Raw genomic sequence first — 17,157 nt, forward strand, 5'->3', positions numbered from 1 at the left:
CATCCCACGAAAGTTAGCAATCAGGGTCTAGGTCTGTCTCATCTAAGGAAAAGCACGTCTTCTTCATGGAAAATCCAGCGTCACTTATGACTCAAAACAGAAGGAATTAGGGAAGTTATGATGTATATTTGGGAAATACAGAAGATCCTGACGCTTAGAAGTGGGTCATCCGTGCTTTCTACTCTCAGCGTAATAGGTTAAAGGAACGCCCGAGGAAGGCTGAGTTGGGCAGTCTGGTCGATATTTTGACATTTTTCCGTCGCGTGTCACATTTTGATATTAGGTGCATCATCATTTCTTGAGATGCATGATTTATTTGGTTTCTCGTTGTGTGCCTCAAATAGTGCTTTTAACGTGACAGCAACACTGAAATGGCCGCCACACTGGGATCAGAAGTTTTCACAGCCGCTCCGCTGTGGAACAGACGCTACGACGAATGACCCCTTTCGTATGATCCCTACCCTTTGACCTATCTGACATGGATGGCCCTACATATTAGCAGCAATTATCAATGCTCCCGGCAAGAGCTCTATGGGACACTGGAGCACGTAAGCTGTTCCACCACGTCCAGGTTGTGGTCCATTAGGTGAAATGTTCCAAATTTCCGAAATTATATACATGAAATTGTAACGGTAATCATTTCTAGGTGATTCGATGATTGAAATCTCAAGCATTGATTTCCTCTGCAAAGGAATACGTTTGTGTATATCCGCAAAGGGCTATTATTTTGTTGACTTTGCGCATTGTCACTTATTTCAATTAACAGTCATACCATTTACGCAGGGAAAGCTGGAGAAATGATGCAAAATTTAAACGAAGAAAACGTTAAGAAAAACATGGTTTTGGAGGCTTTGTTAAAGCTGTCAAAGCATAAAGAATAATTGATCAAATAGGGGAAATAAAGTGGAAAAAGGCTGGAATATTAAGAAAAGTTTCTAAGAATATTTTATTATCTCTAATTATTTAGTATAGAGAAATGCTGGATGAACAAGTGATAGGTATCCTGAGATTAGATGTCGGCATTAAATCGCTTTGAATCAACATTAAGGTAATGAATCCGATGTATCCAAATCAATAAGGTAAGTAGTGGCGAAGAATGAGGTACGTACGAAGAGATGTGGGCATGTGGATGAGACAGTGTTCGGGCAAAAGGGTTTGAATGTATTCCGGCCATTCTCGAGGAAGCTGCTGGAATGAGTCCAGGACAAACATTTTTACGCCGGCTGTAATTTTCTTTTTAGGAGCCCTGGCGGCTGATGCCATTTACTTCGGTCATTCTGCTCCACGTGAATGATTACATTACGAAAGTAATCCCTCTTATCCTGGAGCAAAGTCCTCCCTCAAGTTCGTTCCTGGTTATGTTTTTTGGTCCAGCTGCGGACTGGTGTAAACCGCGTAATATATGCATAGGAAAACGTTATCTTTGTCCGCTAAATTTTAATGGAAAAATGAGCTAGATTTATATGCATTTTTCGCTGAAAATACCTATCACTTCTAAATATATCAGATATCGTGCGAATAGCTTTGTTCGATATTCAACCTCTAATATCGACTCGAAGCATAAAAAATTCAAGGAAATGATAGGGGTATATCTGCTCGCCGATATATGTCGTGTTTATGGAGTTATATCTGCGATAAATGCATATTGCTCACATCAATAGTTATGAGAAAATTATCGTTAAGGTTTATTTTTTATTTTTCCTCCACTGAAAACCCTGGAGTGGCGAGAAACCACTAGGGATGGAGGAAGGTTTATGATTAGCGATCGACGCAAATACCCTCGCCGATCTTATATCGTACATCGACGATGTAGTTAAACCCCGATCGACAATGTCGTGTATGAACGATAGCTATATGACCTTAAATATATATCGTACTATCATATCGACCGGTGCTACTTTACAGACCTACCTGTATTGAAGATCAATACTTCTTTTGAGCATTTGAGTAATACTCATTCTATCGGATATAACCAAGCACATTTCGAAAACTGCCTATTATTAAATCATAAATGATTCACTCCAAAAGCCAGATTTATTCAAAAATTATTTTTCTGTGAAATTGGCGTATGCGTTCGTAATGCATACAATTTCTTTTAGATTTTTGTTATTTATATTCACATCCATTCAATGCGTTACTACACTAAACGAATCGCTTGATTTCATAACATTTTATACTATGCATTTAGACTGAGCCAAAATGCAGGTAAATTTGAAATATATATTTTTAAAAATTACACAAGGTTACTGTGATTTTAAATATACCCTAAATATTAGCATAGATTATGATGGCATGAGCACATAGATGGATTAGAGGAAAGTTAATGATATCGGTGGGTGCGGTATGGGATTGCTGTGCACGGAAATAAAAATTAATGTATTAAAAATTATTACTCAATAATTCTTAAATTATTGCTTCTAACCATTGTTTGAATATAGGGTGACGAAATCGGAGTTCCGAAGTTTCGGAGTCGGTTTTTCCAATAGAAACGTTTAAATTAAGGACAGGGAATACGGAAATATTTATCAACAATACAGAAACTTAAGAAAAAGCGTGGCATCATTTAGGCCGAGCGTTCTAAGATCACTTTCGAAGCACAAACCGTAGAACACCTCTGCTCATTTTTGGCCACGTATCATTTAGACCAGTGTTTCCCAAACTTTTTCGAGCCCTCTTAGGTCCATAAACCTATAATCAACGCCCTCCAATCGATAGCTTTAAAATAATAATAAAATTCATAAATGAAAATAATCAAAAACATTGAAAATACTTAAGTTAAAAACAATGACTAATCCAATGTTTATTTACAATCCAACGTATGTGAGATGCATAGCTCTCATATCACATTTATGAAAAGCCTAAATGCACAATAATAAAAGGAACTTAGATGAGAATATACTTTTTACATGAAAATAAATTATCAAAACGAATATTTTTAAAAACCTTTCTTTAGAAGTTTACATGTCATTTTTTCGCTTAAATTAAGAAATTATTTAACCTGAACATTTTAAATTTTTGGAAACAGAAAAACGTATCATATTGTATAACAATTAGTTAAACAATTAAGTGTTTATTGATTTGAGTTTTTCATGGTCTAGAAGTCATTTTAAGAGTTTCGATTGCCTAATTTCACGACAGATTTTCATCTAATAACATTTTAATGGGATGGAAAGGCTTGATGGCCTGATATTAGTTTTCCAACGTCCGGTGTTAGAAAATTTCTAGGAGTCTTAGATATCCGCGTTCATTAACTGAAAGTCTGTTTCTATGCTTGGAAATAAACTGAATGACTGCACTAAAACCACGTTCCTCCAAATATGAAGTTGAAAATGCAAGGAGTTTTTTAACCACCATCCATAATGCAGGATAACGTTCGTAAACCACCTTCTGCAACGAAAACTCTTGATAATTTATCTTAAACTTTGGTTTCAATTCGTCATAATTTTGTACTCAAATTAATTCTTCCTCTAATACTCCAACTTCCTCAATATCTACAAGGGGATTTATCACCCAATCTGGAATTTCCAACAAAAGAAGATCCTCAAATCGCTACGTCATATTTTTATGCAAGGTGGCTAAATGGTCACAAAAGACTCAAACTATCATCAAGCACACGAGCTTGCTCTTCTAGCTTAAGCAGGGAAGGAAATTGATGAAGCTCACAGCGACCTATGTTGCGCTTAAATGAGAGAAATTTGGAAATTAATATTCACCACAGATTTTGCCTTTGTGAGGTTAGTATCCCTGCAATTATAAATTCATTTCATTTGCAATTTGCAAATATTTCAGACTAAAATGCAACGTCACCCCTAATATTTTTAAAGTTGTCGCTGGGAAAAGCATTTTTCTTCTAAAAAACAGCACGACAGTGTCACAAAATTATAGAAGCGCCTTATAAAATTGCCTTTTGATAGCCTTCGAACTTCCGTGTGTAATAACAAACGTTTGAAATCTTCGTCGTTCTCATCTCACAACTCTCGAAGGAGTCGATCATTAAGAACATGGGCTTTGATATTGTTAACCGCTGTAATTACAATGTTTAAGGACTTGTGAAGGTAATCACTCAGTATTTATGCCACTACATATGTCGGTGAATGGCAAAACATTTGGCATATATTTTTTCAAGTACGAGACATCAATTAAAAATATTTATGTGCTAGCGGCATAGTTTCAAACATATATAAGTGAGGCCGAATATATGTATTTGTTCTGCACCTGGTATAAAACAGGATTTATTTACCCGTCATTTTGCTCTTGAACGGTAGTAGTTATACTTCAGTAAACTGAAAATACTAATATAATTTTTTTTTTTTTGTAAATATTGACATTTCATAGACATTTGTAATGCAATTATCAGGCGGGCGTGAATTGGAAAAAGGTGCGTACGTAGTTTGTGCCAGAGGTCTGCACATGCGCGTTTGCCGTCTTTCATAGAGAAACCGGACACTCAGCTACAAAGTAAGCGCCTCTCGAATTCGATTCATAACACTGGTCTAGTTAGGTGAGGGTGAAATAATATTTCTTTGGCTCTTATTCTGCCGTTATGAATCATATTAGTCCATGCAATTCCCTGAATTGTATTCATAAGAGAGGAAGTTCAAGTGACTGTTGCGGTGAAATTGGCTTGGGTACAATTTTTGGATATTTTTCTGTGCGTTGGTTCAAATAAAGTTTATTCCATAGCAGGGAAACCTTTTGATTTAATGATATATTACCAAGAGAAATTTGTTGAAGAAATATGCTTACTACTCAATTTACTCGTGAAGGCGAAATTTATCCAAAGAATTATTGTAAATATTACACACTGTTTGAAGAAATACTACGCTATGCCTAATGGCAGCAAAACCTTGACTTAGATCTGTGAACCGGGAATTAATTTAATTGATATCCAGCCAGCAAAGGGAAAATTCAGTCGTATATACACGAAGAATGAGAGAAAAGGTCCTCTTTTTGAGCTATTATTGACATTTCATGAAAACATAATATAATGGCCAAATGAAACAGTTTCTGGCGTCACTTGGTGGGAAATCTTCATAGTGAAATGGAAAATAAGCAACTTGGCTTTTCCACGTAGATATTTTTTTATTTTACGACCTAGGTTTCGTTATGGTATTTCGTTATCGTCAGGTTTATTTCTTAACCTTGTTTTATCGTAGAAGGCCGGTCTCACCTTTTCTTTTGGGAGAATTCTGTGCACTTTTAATGACAAGTGCCCAAGAAAAGGGAATCTCCGCCACTGTGGCTGGTTTCAGTAGATGAGGGAGAACTATACAAGGCTAACTTGGCTAAACGGGATAGTTTCTTGTTGTAAAGTTTATCAATCAACTTTTCTCTGTCCATTGTTCACTGCAATCTGTTTTATGATGCTGAGTTCTTTAAGAGTGTTCTCTTTAGACATGGGGATAGAACATGCTCTGTGTAACATGGCGTAGAAGGCCGATAATTTTTGAGAGAAGTAATTTCTAGAATTATGGTGAATGACTTGGTCTGTATTACACTGTTTCCTGAAAATTGGAAAAATCAAATCAAATTGTTTTTAATTGTAATAGTTATATCTAGAAAGTTGAGGGATCTAGCTGCTTCTAATTTCTTGGTAAATTTTATATGTTTATCCCTGGGATTGAGAAAATTCAAAAATCTGTCTGATTGTCTGTCAGAACCCGTCCAGACGCAGAAAACATCATGTACATATCTATACCAGCAAAGGATATTTTTGATGAGGGGATTCTCTGAGGATAACATTAGTTGCTCAAAATTGTCCAGGTAAATGCCTGCTGGTACCGGGGAAAGCGGAGAGCATATAGCCAAGCTGTCTTGTTGTTGGTATATTTTGTAGCTAAACACACATCTGGTTTGCTCTACACAATTTTTTAAGGAGCAGCACAATTCAAAAATCACCGGGGTTGGAACCCTTGCTTTAACAAGAATAACTTCCGCAAGGTTCTAATCTTGGAACCCTGGGGAGTAAATTCGTGACATCAAATGATACCATTGTGCACTTGGTGGTTATTATTTCTTTAGACAACACATTCACCAGTTCTTGTGATTATTTTATTCCGTGTTTCGGGGAAAATTTGGAAAAAGTGTCGAATAAGACGTTTAACTTATTAGACCATAAGTGGTTCAGGGCTAAAACATTGGAAATCACAGGCCGATTTGGAACACTGCTACACAGATTGCTTACACTGATTTTTTTGGATTTTTGGCAGACCAAAAAATCTGGGAACTGATGGATTCATTTGTATTAGGTTGCGTTACTCCCGATGGGCTTATTATCACTTCACATGAGTTGCTGGAAGCTTTGCACACTTCCTGATATTCTGGTGTGGGATCCTCTGTTAAAGCCATTGCTTTGTTGTTCGAGATGAAATCTTCAAACTCCTTTTTGTAGTCACTTATATCCGGGACAACTGCTGTGCTACCTTTGTCTGCCTTGGAAACGATTAGGTCTTTTTTCGAAATTGTCTTTGATTGACAACAAGGCTTTGTAGTATTTTGTGTTTTTTCAGTCATTTGTTCAGTAACCTAAGATGATAACCTGACGATGTTATAACATAACGAAACCTATGTGAAAAAATGTATGTGGAAAAGCCAATTTGTTTAATTTCAATTTCAATATACTGGCCATTTATTTTCGTAGTATACTTCGCTTTTTTCTGCGAGACACAGCTTGCGCTTTTTGCCCATAATATTTCTATTTCGGGGGAGAGCAATGCTCCTGTGGACGTGAAATTTATTGGTTTTTAAGAAAGCCTTCGACAAAGTACCTCATAGTAAACTACTCGTAAAGCTAGAAGCAAATGGCATATATAAAAATATCCGTGTTTGTATTAAAGACTTTTTGAATGGTCGGGTCAAAAGAGTAGTGGTAGATCGAGTTAGCTCAAATGCAATAGAAGTTATTTCAGTTGTTCCCCATGGAGTTGATACTTGCACCATATTCTAAATGAGGCCTAACAAGCGACAAATAACATTTATGTTTGACTTTTACATCGCATTTACCTAGTACCCTTCTAATAAAGCCTTTTTTTGCTTATCCACATATTCCCCTTATGTGTTTCACCCAGGAGAGATCTTGAGTGAAGGTAATGCCTAGGTATTTAATTGAGTCTACGCATTCCATTTCGGTGTTCCCAATGCAGTAGGCGTTCAGGTAGGAATTGGTCTTTTTCCAAAAAATATCACTTCACACTTTTTAAGTTTATTTTTAATTGCCACCAGCGTTTCATAGCATTAGGGTCATCTGACAAAGCTGCTGCGTCCTTAGGATCACGGATATCACGGTAAACCACTGCATCATCGGCAAAGTCACCCCCTGCCACGCACCCTAGCGGTGGCTTGCAGGGTATATAAATAAATAAACATAAAATGATACAAATAATTATATAGTAGTACTATAAAAATAATGATATCATGCGTTGAATGAAAAATAACTTCCCGATAAAGCCTTGATAATGTCGTTGGAACCGAATAGTTTGTAAAATGATTATCTAGGTAAAAGTTTGATGTAAAACCATGGAATATAAGATAGGATAAACTGATTTCTAACCGGATTCACACCCGTTTTATGCACACTAAATTTTACTGCCGAAGTACTCTGTAACGTGATATTTTGCCAGTGATAGACCGAATGAGATTAAACTCGTTCAAAAGTTTCCCTTGTGCGAGAAGGCTTGAACATATTTTTCATCCGTTCCTACTTTAAAATGGATGGATACACATGATTTAAATTACTTCTAGATACGGGAAACAATGTAAACTTTAAAATTGATACTTAAAAATGTAGACAAGAGGAAGTTGCCGAGCCTTCGCAAAGGTCACATTGTCAGGACCCTCTGGTGCCCCCCTACCGCCCCCTTTCCTCTTTTCGCCCCCATAGACTAGAGCACCGCCCCCACGGGAGGCAACGGCACCCACTTTCGGAATCACTGAATTAATCTTATTTTGGTCTTGCTCTTTCCCCCTTTATCCTTATCGGCACCCACTTATCCGCTCCTGTCATTCTTAAAATCTCTTGAGCACCTGCCCTTTCACTCCTTCCCACTGTATCCTTTCCACCCTTCCTTGCTCTCTTAGCGTATATCATCATTGGCCTCATATCATTTAACTTACCTATCAGTGTTTAGTTTCATACGGTCCCCTACAACCATTTAATATAAGTTATTGTCTAGTCTACCTGTTGTTTACACTCTGCCATTTCCCTCTGCCTTCAATAATACCTTAAATCGACCTACAGATAATCATTCCTCGGCCTACGAATAATCTGACCTCTTGTGTTTTGTTATCTAAACCCGTCCCGCATGCTCGCTTTAGAATGCCATTAAATAATGTACTGCTCTTAACAGTATTATTTTATTTTTTAAATTTCTATATACCCTACAAGCCTCCGTCAGGGTGTGTGGCAGGGGGTGAATACACGCCAGAATAATTATTCCCGCACATGACCCTACCGAGGTCGAAAAATTTTATTATGATCCCCTGTCATTCGTGGAAACAATGGCATCTTAAATCTAACTCTTCTACCCTTAATCTCTCTAATTTTAGTAGAATGATCTCTCCTACCGTTGTACGATTGGGGTAATAATACATTTTCAACATCAGTGCCCTAGAGACCTCCTTCCAATTTATGCAAGAACTTCAATCTGTAATTTAGCCTTCGCTCCGCGAGAGATTCCCAGCCTAGGTGCTCCAACATTTTGGATAGGCTACTAAATTTATCATAACAACGTTTTACAAATCTAGCTTCTCTACGCTGCACGCGATCCAATTCGGCAATTGATCCAACTTCGTGAGTATCCTATATATTTTAAGTTTTCCCTTCCATCCCTCGTCTCTCTGAGGGAGGACCCTCCTGCTACCTGCAGCTTTGGGTCCTATTCCCTACCGGTGTCCTTGGGGGAGAAGACCATTGTGTGTTGCATGTCCATGTGGTATTGGAATTTCGCTTCTTGCTTGTCAAATTCTAGTTTGCACGTTATTGGATAATTTTTTTACTGAATCCTAAGGTGCAATTTATTGTCAGTTGATAGAGTATGCATTTGCATATGTGTAATTTGAAAGGATTTTTGCATGAATGCATGAGCCACTGTGGGTATAGGTTTGCTTGGATGTGTTGATTTTGCATGTGGCGTTCTTCTCTTTTACGGGTGGTGATCTCACACCCCCCGCCTCACGCCCCGTAGGTGGCTCGCGGGGTATTATGTAGATGTAATCTTTAAACTCATTTTTTACTTTCTCCGCTTACCTAGCATTTCCCTTAGCATCAAGGGTTTAAGCATATTACCACCTCTCAATATTTCCTCCACCCGCGTTTCTGTTTTCTTTGAAAGCTTCTCCCATGATATTTGTAACTTCGTCACCCGTATTTCTTTCCGTCAAGCTATCTTTTTTCTCCATACCCAGTGATCGTATCCTTCTGATGTACCGTCATCCTCTTGATATAAGGACCTATTTTCGGTTTTATACAACGCTACGTGCCGTATTAAAGGCTATGCTAATCTTTATTCATGTCCGTGCTGAGCGTATCTACCATCTTTCCTTTCTTTCTGTAAATGCTTCCATCGCCAATGCAATTCTTTTCCTAAAGTCTCCGCTACCATTCCAATTATTCCTCAAAATATTTACTTTACAGTATTCGCACCTTCTGCTCTAAATTATTATATCTACTGTTCTGCTTTCCTTAGCCTAGCTACTTTTTGATTATTCCATTATATAGTTTTTGCATGGTTATTCCTTTAACAATAGTTCTCTCATAACTTCTGCAGAGCACTCCTTAATAATTGCAATGCCTTCGCCGTCTTATTAGTTATAGCTTATTACTGCCCGTGTGATTTTTATACCAGTTTTGAATAATCGTGCCTCTCCAAATTACTCTTATAATCCGTAGTTCTTCTTTCAGGATACGCAGTTTTAGTACGGTAATTTTTAAAAGTTCTTAATTATTCCCGTATGTACGGTTGCAATTGCTTCCCCCACAGCTCTTATCTCATATACTACGGTTTCTCGTTTTATAATGTTTGCGTGCCCTTCCTCCACACTTCCGATCCCTTAATCACTTTGATCTTTATTAACTGTCTTTTGGTATTCCTTCCTTTTACGAGGGTCATCCGGAAAGTAGTACCCGTTCGTGAAATAAAGACACAAAAGTAAATATTAACAAACATAAAAAATTTTATTTGAAAGAGGATACTTTAAACTACTTCTCAACATACTCTCCAAGCAAATTAAGGCATTTGTCATAACGTGTGACAAGTTTCTGTATTCCTGCTGCATAGTCCTTCGCCGCCAGCTCATTGAGATACGCGAGGGACCCATCTTGCACAAATTTTTGCATAATGCAGATGGTGTTTAACAATTTCATGAACAATTGTTCGAGAAACATTGGGAAAATGCTCACAGATGTCATCAATTGTGACGCGCCGATCGTTCCTCACGAATTCGTCAACTGAGCTCACCAGTTGGTCTGTAATGACAGACGGTCTCTCCGAACGCTCATCGTCGTGTGTGTTCCCCCTCCCCATGTTGAAGTTGCGACACCACCGCCGAACAGACGACTCGTCCATTACATTGTCTCCATACACCTCCTTTAATTGGCGATGAATATCACATGGGCGAACGTTTCTTGCATTGAGGAATTTAATCACTGCCCTCACTTCACAACTGGCGGCGTTCTCAATTTTTTTAAACATTGTAAACAATCACAGAAACAACACAGGCAATGCTAGCGTCACGCAACTTGGCTCAGAGAAGGCAGACAAGCCACTGAAGCTATCTGACCTCGTCCAGCGGCTACTCGCGTCGTCAGCACTTCATGCGGCACGAACGGGTACTACTTTCCGGATGACCCTCGTAATTTCCGTCGCAGCTTCAAAATTCCATTTTCCCACTCTACCAACCCTCCTAATCCGTATGAATTTTAAATTGCATTTCAAATCATCTGAAATGGTTCGAATGTGTCCCTCCTACGGGAAGTTGTTTGAGTTGAAGACATTATTAGTAATCTATTTAGAACCATAAAATAATCGGACTGGTGTCTTCCTGTTTCTCCTGATATTTTCCACTTGTGCCGATGCCTGCTTGAGGTAGCATTTAAATTTGATGGTAATAATATTTTTTAACTATATTCCTCGTCAAACTCGATCGAATTCTCTCCATGGTCATTTCTTGTTACTAAACGGTGCTCTCTTGCCTTATTTCCGTCTCTCCCTTAGCCTACCACTGCCTTCTATCCTGCATCGCTTCTATGTATTTTTTTCCGTAAGGATAATTACTATTTATTGAAATTTATTTATTGAAATTTCTTCCAGTGAAGTTATATCACTAATCTGATTTATTTTCACTACCATTTTCTCCAATTTCTATTTACGTTACTGCATAGTGAAGCTTCTGCCTCACGTTTATAACATTCCTCGCCGTCTTTCCATCCTCCGAACACGTTACTAACTTTTCTATATTTCCGTTCTTCGTTTCTCTATTGAAGTTTATTTTAACTTATATTTTCACATAATCTTCGTGACATTTCAGTTACTTACTATAACATTTTTAATTTTCTTCCCCGTGTTTCTTTTTCATGCCGCCGACTCGGTTGTGTGAGGATTCGGTTAGGTAACGACAAAGAAATGCCTTGCCATGAACATATTTACGTACTCCATGGGCCGGTGCGACGACCCCTAGTGGGCGGAATCTTATGGTTTCCAAATTTCATTATACATATGGTACAAAACTTAATTGCGTCAGTGGAGAAATAATTGAGTTAGTCTCCAGTTTCCTGAATCACCATTATTTTAACGTGACGCCATCACTTCAACGGTTTCAGATCCTCTGGGGTTCCCTTTGAAGAACCCTCCCTGAGGAAAAACGTCGCTGGGCATCTACTGTTTTCCTTATGGGTTATCCTGCGGGAAGAAATTACGATGTCCCGTACCGATACTATCGTACGAATTAATAAAACGTAAAATCACCGTAAAAATGTCAAATTTGTTGTCTATTGTTACAGCTATTTGTTAATAAGTTAATAGCAAGACGCTTGGCAGGTTTTTTTGTCTGTTGGGAAGTTTGGTTTCTGCAAATCTTCTGTGACCTACCAATTATTTATTTTTATCGAACATATTATTTTGATCTAAAAATTTTATTAATTAGGCTTGAGTATTCGCTGGTAGCGAATCTTCGCGAGTGAATTATTTATATACCTTTGCGATTGGTGCATTAATTCCGAAATCCTTAATCGGCATCGAAGCTTGTTTTCTGAGAGGAAATAATTCAGCCCATAAATATTTAACTTACTGTGGATATAGCTCTAGCGTGCGTTTTCAAGTCGATTTGAATTCGAAAACTTTTAGAAGGTTTAACCGTCTCTTTATGCAAAGGTATTTGACGATAACCCTTGTTTCATGGCAATGGAAAAGAGAGGGATCCCCAACCCCTCCCCTCAACTAAAGCACACCCGTCTCTTGATATAGGTAATGCTGTCATATTTATTAGGGCATTCCAACGATCCGTCCTCTAGCCAAATCTATTTTGTGCCTTAGACAATAGCTTCTCGCTCTCGGAAAACTCCTGACTATCAATGCATATGCGGATGAATCCACCATTGCTTCCCAAGACTGTAACACCTAATCCGCCTGTGACCCACTTCAGGATCGCCTACAACAAACAAAGGACTGAAACCTTAAATTGAAACTTAAAGTTTGGAATGAATAAATTGAAATCCACGTTGTTTTCTCCAGCATAGTTAAAAGAGAAAAAAATAAATCCATTCGATTATACAACTCCACCGTTTCTGCGTAAATAAAGCAAAATTTTCCAGAGTAACTTTGAATATGATATAGATCCTAGGAATCCCCACCCTCACTGACTTGCTGCCGCCTAAGAGGAACTTACATGCCATTATTTGCTCGTTTATGCGTAGGCGTATATCATCTTCAAATTCTCGAAAAAGTGACTGTTTTCCACTATTGTGCTTATGATTTGCTAGCGTCTATATAACATATCATGTTATATGCATGAGAGAGGAGAAATGCCGATGGAATTGTGAATCTTTGCACTTGAAGAAGAAAGTATTTGGCCATAATCCACATGGTAAGAGGTAAATCAGTTGAAAACTACGGAAATTTCAGACTAATGCCATGATTCGACGATTGTGATAAAAATAATACGATGTCGGAATGGAAAAGAAAGGGGAAGAGTATTTAATTGAGAAATAATTAAAATTTATTATAATGCTTGTATAACTGTCTATAATTATAAAAAATAATCATACTTTCTTTGGTGTATATGGTATATGCATCTAACTGAATGATAAACCGTTAAAAGGTTAAGCATACGTAACAGCTCTTTCAAGTTAGAGTAGGACGTAAATAAATGGGGAAATTTTGTGAAATATTCGAGCAAAGAGTTTGTGGGGAGGTTGAAATAAATTGGCGAGGGGAAGGCGGTGAAGGGTGAGGTAGGAAAGAAAGAAAGGCAAAAGGTGGGAAAGAAAGGAGAGAGTGCGTTTTAGGAAATTACTGGGAAAGACAAGGGGAATATTAATTAAGGACTTCTCGGCATGAAAAATTCCAGTCACAATGTAACCCTTTCCTTATGCCTTTTATTAAAAAATCGCTAGTCTCCGGACGAAGCGATATCCGTCTTCACGCCGTATATATTTTTTTTTCTAAGAATTCTCGTCCCTTAGGATTTTTGGAAGAGGTTTGACTTACTAATAACCAACCTACATATCCACCCTTTCATCGAACCTCTTGAAAATTTAAAGGAAATATATGTTGGATTTCCCAACCTTAATGCGTTTTACCCCTTTTTCCCGATACCTGCTTGAAAAATAAAGCTATCACTCTCTCGACCTTCCATCGCAGTGCGCGTCTTGAGCGACCATTATCATTAACCAACCTTCCCCTTCGATCCCATTCATTCCCATTATTTCAGCGTCGCCCTCGCTGGGATTTTTATGAAAACTTTTACTTTTCCACCCCTTGAAACTTATGCCCCCTATTTTTTTCTGGAAATAGTGGCTTTAGGTAGGGTAGGGTATGGGGTAATGTTACTTGCTCAAGATGTCGTCTCCAAATAAGCGGCAACTTTGTTTCTGCGCGATGCATTTCCTACTCATTTTTTGTCAACTTTGCCGGGTGGGTGGTGGAATTTTTAATCACGTTTTTCCCTGTCAAGTAATTTTCCCCCGTGTGTTAGCATGTTTCACGAGGACCTACTTTTTATCCAAAGGCTGACGACCCTTGTTTGTGTACTCTTGTCTGTGCGCCCTTTTTGGGAGTTTCGGAACGGATTTTAATGAGATTTGATGAGTGCACGAGCCGTAAATGACGAAAGAGATGCGTGGCCTTTGAGAGAGCCCGGTCTCGTAAAATTGGCTTGAAATTTACTGAGAAAATTGACGGTGTAGTTAGAGTAGTCTATAATATTTCACCTCTCAAGCGAGTGGGAAAAACTATCAGATTCTCCCATTCACGTGGTTTTTGCGACTCTGCAAAGTCTCTATTAGATGTTGGTTGAGTCTCAATTCCCTTTGTGACAATTAAATAAGAGTTTTTGATATTTAGGAGAATTGAATGTTAAAATATTTCTAGTGAAATTAATTTACACGCATGCACCAGCGAGATGTTTCCGACTGAACCCAAATTATACATGTGTTAACTGATTGATACTAGCTCTGGTAATACACTCCTTCACTCATGAGCTTGTTTGGAGCGTGAACTGTTTTATTTACTACGTGCCTTTTTAACCCTTAATTATTTTTTTTATTAATTAATCGAAAATGACTAATAGTTAGCCACTGCAAGTTGTATTTCCAGCAGTTTTAATGTATCTGTCAATTTTTTATTCGTTATTTTATCTCTTATTATTAATTTGGAGCAACAAATTTAATGTAGATTATGGATGGACACAAATTTAAAACTCCTACATTTTTAAGCTTCTGCTAGGCAAATTCACATTCTGCAGTATAATAATATAATAAACTCTGCTTGGATTCCGCATTCTTCCTTCCTCCCTTCATTTTATCTAACATGCCTATCCTTTTCACGCTCATTCCTTGCATACCTAACGTTCTCCACTCAATCATTGTCTACAATATCCCATCGCCAGTCAAAATGCTCCACATTCACCTTTCCTTCCTCCATTGGTCAGTTGTCAACAATCCTCTCTCCTCCCCCATATGAATAATATTTTTTGTTTATTTTTATTCTGTATGATTCACTTTTTCCATTCTTTTCCACATATGCCCTTAGAAAACCTCCAATCCACACCTATCATCTTGTTCAAACGATCAAGTTTCCGCGCCACACAAAACCTGCCCTTATCTATCCACATCAAAGTGTTCTCACTATACTCCACTCCTTATGTTTTTTTTACGATTTCTGATATTCTGTGGAAAATAATAGGAAAGTGCCTTATCAGTAGTACAGAATAGTCGGACTGTGGGAGCCGTATTCCTATTGCCGTCATTCGGGAAAAACAGAAATGGATTTTTCCAAAGATGAAAAATCTTTTGTCCTCACCGGTATTTGAACTGATAACTTCGCGTTTGTCATTAGACTATCTCTTGATGAGAAAAATATTCAAGGTTTCCTTTTAACGCAATACCTTTAAAGCAATAATGGGACCTCTGATCGTTTGGTCATTAGGATGGAAATATGTGGTTTCAACAAAATGTCTTCTTGGTTTTATACTTTTTTCTGAGAATTAAGTGTTTCTATGACCATTATAATCAAACAAAAGCATCAATTAGCTTATACCTGGCCTCTATAAGTTAGCGCTTTTGGTGTAATTTAATTGTAATAATAAATCGATTTTATATCAAAAATCAACAAAAAAATATTTCAATTCGCTTCACCCATCATTCCACTCCATAACTTGGTGACACGAAACGCGCTTGGATCCTCCAGCAGCACTCTTATAAACCTTTCAAGCATAAACGTGGCGTAGGCACGGCTCAAAAGGGTCGCAAGGAGCCAAATTTTGAGACCCATATTTTAAGGTCATTTGGCAAATACTCTGGGGAAACTTACTCCCTGAAAAAAGTGCTATTTTTTGGAGCATCGTAATATGTTGTTGTCATTTAAAATCATTTAAGGCGTTGAGGGATTAGACCACAAACACAGGAGAATTAAATGCACCATATTAATACTACCAACTGGTTTATTCCTGTGGTATAACTGGTTTTAATTTGTTAAAAATTTGTTTTTCGGCATCGCAGACTTTCAAATGCAATCCTCTCCTGTGGCCGTTGAAAATATTAGACAGCTTGTTGAGTGGTACTTCGAAGAGATCCCCCCGCCCCCTACGAATGTCGTAAAACCATGCTACTCGATAGCGACGTTTATTCACGTACTAGGATCTTTTTCCCGTCACCCCAGGCATGTTTGACAGTGTCAATGCATTCGTGAGGGAATCCGCTCGTCAACAGTTCGTGCATTCATGTTGATGGTGCTTTAACGCAGAATGACAATCGACGGAGATCGCGTCCGCTAAAAGCGTCGTCCTATTTAAAAGCGTCCGGAATCCGCGGAAATGGGAACAGACAAGTGTTAATTAGAAGAGCACGCGGAAATCGTTCCCGTTACAGCGGGCAATTATGTGGTCCGGTGCAGAGCATGGGATAGGGAATGTGAGTTTCAAACACCACTTTCCAAATTACTAATAGGTTTCATGGAAGCCATAGGCTTCATATCCACTGTTTCAATTCAATTGGGACTTGGATTGCTAGATCAATAGGGACTGGCTAGTTCGTGGGAATGAAAATTATGAAATATTAATTATTAATTGTTGAATAAATCCTTATATCGCTTATGGTTACTGAAGAAATTAGAAGTATCATTGTTCATTGATTCCTCTTTGGGTTTCATTTGTTAAAATCTTACTCCCACTAAAACATTGTTTTTGGTATCTAATCACATGGTTTCTTCCACCTAGGAACCCCGATTAACAACTATTTTCTCTTTTCTACTTTCTCGGAGACCGTATCGCCTGTGTTAACGTTACAGCCTTGCCCAAAGTGACACTCAAACTGGCGTAAATGTGTTAGCAGTGGAGTCACTCAAATACCTTAACTTGCTGGGGATATGATTTTCATTTCATTATAGCTTGATGAAGTGAAATCTATAGTCAAAATTATATAGGTGGGACTGTTTCATGGTTCACTAT

The sequence above is a fragment of the Hetaerina americana genome, unplaced genomic scaffold (assembly GCF_022747635.1).
Source record: "Hetaerina americana unplaced genomic scaffold, ioHetAmer1.1.p SCAF_9, whole genome shotgun sequence".
Taxonomy (NCBI): domain Eukaryota; kingdom Metazoa; phylum Arthropoda; class Insecta; order Odonata; family Calopterygidae; genus Hetaerina; species Hetaerina americana.